General features: G+C 40.7%; 1 long non-coding RNA gene across 1 annotated transcript; it reads right to left on the bottom strand.

Annotated features, from left to right (window-relative positions):
• Positions 1–4,083: 4,083 nt before the first annotated feature.
• Positions 4,084–8,055, bottom strand: LOC103473606 (uncharacterized). The gene is made up of 2 exons (XR_014090729.1): positions 5,310–8,055; positions 4,084–4,269 (listed from the first exon to the last, which is right to left on the bottom strand). It is a non-coding gene; the product is annotated as an uncharacterized LOC103473606 (long non-coding RNA).
• Positions 8,056–9,352: the final 1,297 nt, after the last annotated feature.

Here is a 9,352-nt window from a genome sequence, read left to right on the forward strand (position 1 = left end):
ATCAGGCTCTAGTTGTCACCATATAAATACCAAAGATTAGTTCTTTTTTATCATTTATTTCTACAAGAATCCCATTTTTAGTACAATCCATGTGCATTCGGTCATTTCGTTTGGTAATCCCCCGGCCTTATTGAAAACAAAAGCCTCGTCGCATCATCTCCCATCCATCAAATCTGATTCCTGACGGGGTTTGAGTTAATTTTTTTTCTCGCCGCTTCAACATCCCACAAACAGAAGAAGTTCTGAAATCAGCAGAAACAAAAGGGGCCGCCCTCGCCCCTTTGTTTCGTTCAGAGATGATTATATTATCTTATCACGCCTGGAAGACTTGATGTGAGCCTAACGATTTCTACCAGCGCCCAATCTGCCGACGCTTAGCGGGATCTGGCTCCATTTCTCCCCCCCTCCACATCTTTCTGCTGACTCGCCGCGCTCCGAGGATGGTAAGTAAATCTAATATAAAGCAGTTATTGATTTGCAGATCCTTAATCACTCTGATTCAGCCCAGTTTTCACTGACCCCCCACTGCAGCTATGAGTTCCCCAGGGGGCAGCGCTCAGCGCCGGGATGGGAAGATACTTGGAGGCAAATGCAATTTTTTTTTCTGCAATGCCAAAGAGATTTAAAAATCCCATCATCAATCATCTCATCACAAATATTTATACATGTGCAGATCAATAGTCTGCTGTTCTGCTCACCTCATTGGCGCGCTGCTAGAGCTCCATGCGCCGGTGAGCTGAGGTCGGTACGTTCGCTCTGTGTCTGTAGAGTTTGACCGAAAGGGAGAGTTTTGTAGACACACTTCCTGCCTGCAAAGGTTTGTTTTACAAATTTGTGGATTCAGCCTCGGGCTTTTGGAATCGGTGGCAGAGATGCTTAAACGCACATGTGCCTTGAGCTCCCGAGTTTTTGTCAGGTTGGCTTAGTGGAAAACTTTTTGTAAACAGGATGTGGAAACGTGCGGCGCAGAAACAAAAAAGTTAGCTCCGCTTTTTGCCAACTTCCAGAGATGGGTTTTCTGTGATTCGCAAACTTTAAAAAACCCCTTCAGCAACTTTTCTTCACTTTCGAACTGGAATAAAAAAAAAAATGCTTACCAAGAAATCTAGGATGGATAGTTTCCAGTACAGTCAGATCACAGGAAATGTTTTTTACAAACCTAGATTCCAAATCTCTGCTGAATTTCTAAGTTTTTTTAAGAATTTAATTCTTAAAAAACTTGCATTTCAAAACTTTCAGGATTCATTTCCTTTAGGATGAAATAAATCCTGAAGTAAAAACATATCACAGCCCTTATGCCAAATGTAAATATGTGAGCCTTAAATAAAGGTTTTCTAGACATTTCTGAGATAATAGCCTACAGGATAAATGCAAACACATTAAATAAATTACAATAAAACACAACTCTACTGTTATTAACATTGTAATAGTCACTTTCCTGTCACTTAGCTACATTTCTAAGCTAGCTTTAGCTGTTTTTAAGCTAAACCTATCCACATTATAGGTTTATGGGATGGTGGTATTTGTTGTGTTTGTAATTTTGTTTCAAGATAGTCAACATTTGTTTTGATATTAAGCTGTATTAAGCTAGTAATTAGCTACATACATACATAGCTGTGTTTTTGATGCGTTTGGCTAACATTTTAACTAAATTTCTTGTAGTTTTTTTTATGATTTTATAATCATTTACTTATGGATATGTGAAAATGTTCTCACATGATTATTTGCTGCGATATTTGCAGCTATAATTAGACCAGGTTTAACTTAAACATCCACAGAAAGGAGCTAACAAACTAAACTGTTCTGGAAATCAACAGATTATTTTCAGACTAGAAAACAATGACGATGAATGTTTTAATTCCAGTTAAAGCAAAGTCTGTAAACCCTTTCTATTAGCTCCTTTCACTTTATCACCACAAAAAGAGGAAAATCCATATTCTACATTTTGTCTGTGCTGCAGCCGTACTAGATAGCAGTAGAGTTAGCAAGCTAAAGACGCTACCAGTTGTTGCGTCTTTCTACCTTATAGGTTTATGGGATGATGGTATTCGTTGTGTTTGTAATTTTTTGTAATTTTGTTTCAAGATAGTCAACATATTGATGTAAGCATGGTATGTTTCTTTAGGACTACCTCCTGATTTTTGACAAATGAAACTCCAGCTATGATTATAGTTCCTCGTTTTAGATGTAATAGTTGATATTCACATGTTTTAATTCATATACCCTAGCAAAAAAACTAAAACAAAAGAAGTATCCATATAGAAATTGCTGATTTGGAAGTGATGTTGAACTGTGAACTATAAAAGTGAGTTAGCTAGTGCTAGCTAGCATACAATTATTGCTTACAACAGACTGAAGAAATGCAACGTGTTATTTCTCAGTCTGTGTTTTTCTTTTCTGTAATCAAGCAGCTCATGTTGTAGTAGACAGTTTGAAGTTGAATTTTATGAAAAATAATCATATGTCTAGCACTTCAACTGAAATTGAATGATTTTATTGTAACAAATTTCAAATGGAATTAGGAATTAACATTTTAGGAATCAAACAGGCATATTTTATTTATTATATAAATTAAGTCACATGAACCACACATGAAAAAACAACTTTTCAAGCAGCGTTTCATGAGTGAACTGGTGTCATTTTACCTGAGTTAAATCAGAGGGGTAATGTTCCGAGGAGGAAAGAGAAACAGTTGAAAGGAAGAAGGTAAACCTCGAATAGTTTAGGTCTTAATCTGGTTGGCTTGTTCAGAGGAGTTGGGCAATAATCCAAAGAGCACCAGCAAGTAAAGCTGTGAAGGGTCAAAAATCAAAAACTGACAGTTTTCCAGTTGCCTAGTCAAAGTATTGCCTCAGTATTCCTGATGGTTGAAAACCCTCCAGTGTGGTTGACTTAAAATAATCCTATAAAGAAGAAAGAGTCTAAGTTTTCCACTGTGATGTTGAAGAATTATCACCAGTTCGTGGCTCCATTGCCTTCAACCAACAAGTTGTTTAAATGGGGTGATTATTTCCCTGATGGTTATGAGGAGATTATTTTTCTCTTTTCTCATCATTTATTTGCCTTTTTCTCTCTATTCAGATTATGCTTGTCTGATATTCAGATATTACTGACGATGATCAGTGGTGTTGCCATGTTTCCTGCATTCGTAAATAATCCATCTCTGCGGTCTTTCATAGAAATCTGTCTTCTCTGAGTCTAATTGGTGATTGAGATCTGATTTCTCTAACCTCCACAGACCGCAGCTTGGTGTCGGTGTGTGTTCTCGGTGATGTATTCGGTGACTGCGGCGTGGCGCGGCTCGGTGTACGTCTGCACGCGCGGCGCATGTACCCGACACGGAATCAGGAACCGAACGTGTCGCTGAGTAAACAACGCTAATTAAGAGAGACAGACAGATTGCCTCTTTGACCCCTGTCCCGTATCCTTGTTTGTTTGTTTTTATTCTTCATGCTAATTATATTTAATCCCTTTTCTGTCGCCGTGGACTCTGACCAGCGCCGGGTGTCTGCCACAGCCAATCAGAAGCAGCTATGCTGCTTTCAGGAGGGAAGCAGGGCGATGGACTGGAGAGCCGGTCTCAGATTATGTGTGTGTGTATGCATGTGTGTGTAGGGGCAGTGGAGCATCACGTTGGGTGGGGCCCCTGACTGCCATTGTCTTGCAGCGCAGAAGTTAGCTGTGGGCCCCTCGGCCCCCCAATTGTTCTGCAGCCACTGAGGGAGAATGGAGCTGTCCACGTGCTAACACATCCACACGCTAAGGCTCCTTACACACACACGCAGACACACGCACACACACACGCACACACACACTTTTCATGTCCTGTCTGTGACATGGGGTGTGGGTTCATTAATGGCTAATTAAAACAGGACTATTAATGAACGGCCAGCAGCAGACACCATACACCAACTTAGAGGAGATGAATTAACACATCCATAATGTGTCATCCAGCCAGCTGCAGCCTCTATGTGTGTGCGTGTGTGTTTGCGTGGGTGTGTGCGTGTGTGTGCAGCAGCTGCTTCCCATCCAGATTGAATATATTACGCACACAAGTACAAAACCGGCATTATTGACAACACAACATTTCAACATGTTTTATTGTGACAGGAAGTGATGCATCACAATAAGAGGTCATCCCAAAGGACAAACACAACACTCCGTCCCCATGGCGATGCAAGGTGGTGGCAGCATCCTGCTGTGGGCGGGGGTTGTCTTTAGCAGGTAGAAGGAAGATGGTGGGCATATCGATCGAGAAAAGGTCATGGTCTAGTCAAAGTAGAGAGTAAAAATATGGTTTATGATCACAGACACATTTATTAAAATTTTCATCAGCAAATCCTGCAAAAACTAAAACATTCAGTGTGAGGTGATGATCTAAAATCGGCACAGTAAATGTGTTAGCTATTGGATGGATGGTTGACTTTTCTGTTGCAGCAATTGGTTTTTGGCACTAAATGTCATAACGAGTGAAGAGTGGAAGGTATTTGCAGATGATTTGTATTGTGAATCAATCGCAGAAATGACTTTCAAAACTCCTGGGTATGGATGCGCAACGCGGCGTAAAATTAATATCACAATATATATTGCTAACAATAAATATCACATATATTTGCGTAAAGCTTACAAAAGAAACAAAAGAAAATACATCTTAATTGAGTGGAATACATATATTTGCGCCGGCAACCAGGAAAAGGAATTACACACCTGTGGGTTTGTCCCCGTGGCTCACAGGGGTCAGCTGGGGTCAACCATGCTGCCCACTGAGCCCCGTCACCAGAGCTGGACACTTGCTAGTTACATTTACTCAATTACATTTACTTATGTAACTTTTTTTAATTAAAAAAAAAAAGAAAAACATTTTACTACACTGTACTTTTTATTTTTACATGAGTAATTTCATTATGAAGTATTTCTGCTCTTGAGCTAAATTTCTGGATTTTCTTCCCACTGAATGAAAAAAAAACTTATTTTAACCAAAAACTCAGCAGACAGACTCACACCGGCAGTTTTTGTTAAAGTTTTATAAGTTTCTATTGAAAGAAACTGATTTGAAAAATCAAAAAATGCCTGATTTTTTTTTTTTTTGTCATTTTGATCGTTAAAATACCCAAATTTTCACTTGATTTTATAATTTGGTCCATCTGATGATGTCCTTTTTAAATATTAAATTATTGATAACCTGATCAGTTACTCAGTACGTGAGTAGGCTTTTTACCAAATACTTTTTTAAAATTCTTTCTTCAGTAATTACTTAGATGGCTACTTTTTACTTGAGTGAAAATATTTTAAAGTAGTGTTACTCTTACCTGAGAACAATTTCTGGCCACTGTACCCACCTCTGCCCATCACCTGGTCGTAGTTCGGTTTGTTCTGGCTGTGTGTTTGCTGGTAATGAGAGAGAAGAGCGCCGGCTTTCTGCCTGATTGTTTGTTAAGCAGAAATGCAAATGTGGGAGCTGGAAGTGGGAGAGCTGGCTCCTTCCTCTGTGGTGGAAATGAGGTTTCCAGTTGAAAGAGTGAAGCTCCTGACTGCTCCACTCGCAGAGGCTGGCAGGAGGCGGCGCTTCCCGCGTGCGGAGCTGTCGTGTCGCGCCGTTCAAGAGCAACTCCTGCGCCCCTTTGTGAGTTTTCGACGGGAGAGAGAAAGAGTTTGCTTTTTTTTTTTTTTTTCGGGGCTCAGCAGATTTAGAGGACACGCGGGGCGGCTGAGAAACCCTGCTGCCGACTGCATCCAGCTCACCGTTTGTGCTCTGACAGGGAGTTTCTCTGCCGGGAACGCAGGCTGCCACTTTTGCACAAAAACAGGAGAAGTGATGCACGAGGGGGAGGTGGCACTCTGAGGTCAGGGATGGGAGACAAGGTGGAAAACAAGGGGAGGTGTAAAGAGTTGCTGGAAACATGAGGGGAAGCTGTATAACCATTAGCCAGCAAGGCAACCGGCATCAGGAGGTTTTGGAGGCGATTCGGCTGCCTTCACGGTCCATAAACTTCCATCCACTCAACCAAAGAAAAGCCATTTCCTGTCCTGGGGCTCTAGAGAGAGAAAGACGTGGAAAATCTGGATAAATACCAAATTAAAACCTTCATAAATCACAAGCAAATTAACCAGAATACATTAAGAGATCAGATATTTTTGATAACAGCGGTGATGAACAGCCGTCTGGTGTGACCGATCAGTCAACCTTTCAAACCGGTTGATAATCTACCAAACATTCAACAAATCAACTAGAGGAACAATTAGTTCATTTTGTTTAACCAGATCAGATCAATAACCAACCTACACACTACAGCTGGTGTGGCTGTAAGCCAACCAGCCAGGCCTAAATCAGCTCCATAACCAACCAATCAACATGAAGGCCCATTTACCGAGTGACAACAAGGCAGACATAAACCAGCTAACCATTCAATGAATCAATAAACCAATCAAACAACCAATCAACCGACTGGCAGGAGAACCTCAACATTTAAGGCCTCAGAGACATCGTCCAGTTATTCAGTAAAATTGATAATAATTGCTAAATTGTTGGTCTTGTTGATTTCTTGACTGGTTAGGTGATTTTTTTTTTTAGCAAGTTGGCTGGATAGCTGCTTGGTGCATTGACTGGTTGGATAGTTATTTGAGATAACCGGTTCATTGGTTAGATATCTATTTGTTAATTGACTAGTTTATTAGTTGGATGGTGGCTTAGCTTCCTGATTGGTTGGTGCGCTGGTTGCTGGTCTTTTTCTTTACTGGTTATTTAACTGTAATTAAATTAAAGGAAATCAATAGAAATATTTTCTACTGTCCCACATTGGGGACATTCAGGAGCCTCGTCTAGATAAGCATGAAAACGTCCAAAGCGCATCCTGCTTTATAGATACCAAGACTTGGTTATTCATTAATGAAACATTTCCAAAATTCATTCTGTCGTATCACAAAACATAATTGACCTCTTTACATCTCTAACCTTAGAAAATCTGGAAAAATACACATTGAAGGAGACACATTACATAAATGCAACAGGGCATTTTCTCAAACCATAACTTTGATCGGATAAGAACTTTAGGGTTTATGATTCTGTATTTATTAATTTATTTAAATGCCAAAATATGTGGATTTTGCTGCTTTTAAACCATCCAACACGTTGGGAAATCTTTAAAGCTCTCGCTCCGTAAAAACTGGTTGTTTGGCTCAAAACCTTCATATAATTACGTTTCGTTTTAATCGGTTAATCCTGATTTAATTCACAAAGCATTTCAGTGTCGACTCCTTTCATGGTGACAACAAACTGGATTCCAGCAGATGCTAACAGATTGATGTGACTTGTAGTTGATCAGAGAGGCTGATAGGCTGGTCAGGCTCTGTTCCTGGCTGCTAATTGGTCAGGCTATGTTGATGAGGCTCCACCCAGCAGTATTAGTTGACTAGCTGCTCTTCGGAGGTCAGAGGTCACGCTGTGCACCTATGCTCTCGTCAGTAATCTCCCCTCCCTCGCCGTGCGCCTGTCCTTCATATTAAATCACACTTGACACACCTGGAGCACCGCGGCAACCTCATCCATATTTTATTCCCGTGCTGCTTTTTTTTTTTTTTTTTTTTTAATACTGCAGCAATTTTTTTTTTTTAAAGGGACGGCAAACTGATATATTTATTAACTGACCCGCGCCGTGGAAGTGTTGGGTGAGGCGGGGGGAGAGAAATAATCAGGTTTGTTCAGGAAATAAAATGGAAAGGAGATGTGACAAGTTTATGAAGTAAGCAGAACGGTCCTTCATTACTACCCCAAGACCCCTTGGGCGCTTTGGGTTGTGGAGCTCGGCAACTGCTGCCGCCGCCGAGTGAGTTGTCAGGGAGAATCTTTCCTCTGCTTTAACTCAAGCCCTTAAAGGCCTATTATTTTTGAAGAGGCCCGCCGCCGAACCTGGTTTACTGTCATAACTCAGGAAGAGGAGGCCCTTTCCTTCCCGGTGGCAGGAGGGAAATGTTTATGCAGGAGCTAAATAATTCAATGGAGTGCTTTAGCAAGCCGGGGCCACGCTGTCACTCACCTGTTCTTGGGCTTTTTTTTTTTTTTTGTTTTCGGTTGCTTCTCTACTTAACCAGCAGTGAGGATGAGTGCAGTTTGCCCTTTTTTAAGCACAATTTAGCAGAATGAAGCCCTTTAAACATTTGTGGAGAGGCAGGGTTAAGTGGGGGAAAAACGGGGAAAAAAAGAAAAAAAAACACTCGTGTGGCGCGTATTTGGCGCAAAAGGTTGCTCAATTATCGTCTGCTCACTTCGTCTCACCTGGAGTACTTTCACCGTTTTTATTCAATCAAATCTAGATATCTGGTCTCGCCGCTTTACATATCTCAGCCGTGTCTGTTTACTGGTAAAATGTTCGACAACCTTAACACGCGAGAGATTTTCACTCTCAAAAAGGTCATGCGGATAAGTGAGTCGTCCACATCGTCGGGGTTTTTACCCCGGCATTCCTTCGTCTATCACCGGAGATTTTCTTTCCATTCTACCCACGACTGCCCTTTTCTGTCCCTTTCCTAAATCCCCAATTAATTTCCTTCCGCTTCTTTGTGCATCTCTGTAGGGGAATAGTATCAAGTCAAAAATCCATACCGATTCATTAAAGATTGTCTCTTTACTTTTTTCAGTTTATCACAGAGACACACTTGGACAGAAACAGAAAACGTTCTATGCTGTTTAATGCTAGTTTCTGTTTGTTCTACGACTCAGTTACTCTTTACAGACGTGTAAAAATCGTCATATGGAGTAAACGGTTCTTATAATATCAGTTGAGTTCAGATTTCACATCCTGAAACCTCCAGCAGCCTGACTCCTCTGTGCCATGGCGTCCCTCAGGGTTTTGTGCTCAGTCTTTCGACCTTTATTCTCCATATTCAGCTTTGTGGCCTCGTCCTTCATCATCTGCTCCATTCCTGCTGCTTTGTTTGCAACATCTAGTTTTACAGGACCTTGTTTTGACTTTTTGTCAAACTCAAGCTAAATTTAAGATTGTTTAAGATGGTTTGTAAACTTGCAGCCTGCAGCAAATTCTTGATTCAGCCACTGGATCTGCTGCTGGATGAATTTCCTGCTGCATTAACAGGGCAAGTTGTTTAGGTTCTCACTTTGTTAGTCGATTGGTTCATTTGCTTCTTGCTTGATTGGCTGTTTAACTAGTTGATTTGCTAGATGTTGCATTAGACGGATGAATGGTTGGTTGATTGATCAATTAATCAAGCAGGTTGGTTGACTATTTGATAAAATAGTTTGGTTAATTAGCTGACTCCAGTGGTTAAATGAAAAGGTTTGTTGGTTGATTGGTTTTGTTCATTGCTTGTTGGTTGAATGCCTCAATAGTTGATAAAT

Source organism: Poecilia reticulata, chromosome 2 (genome assembly GCF_904066995.2).
Source record: "Poecilia reticulata chromosome 2, P_reticulata-male-v2, whole genome shotgun sequence".
NCBI lineage: Eukaryota > Metazoa > Chordata > Actinopteri > Cyprinodontiformes > Poeciliidae > Poecilia > Poecilia reticulata.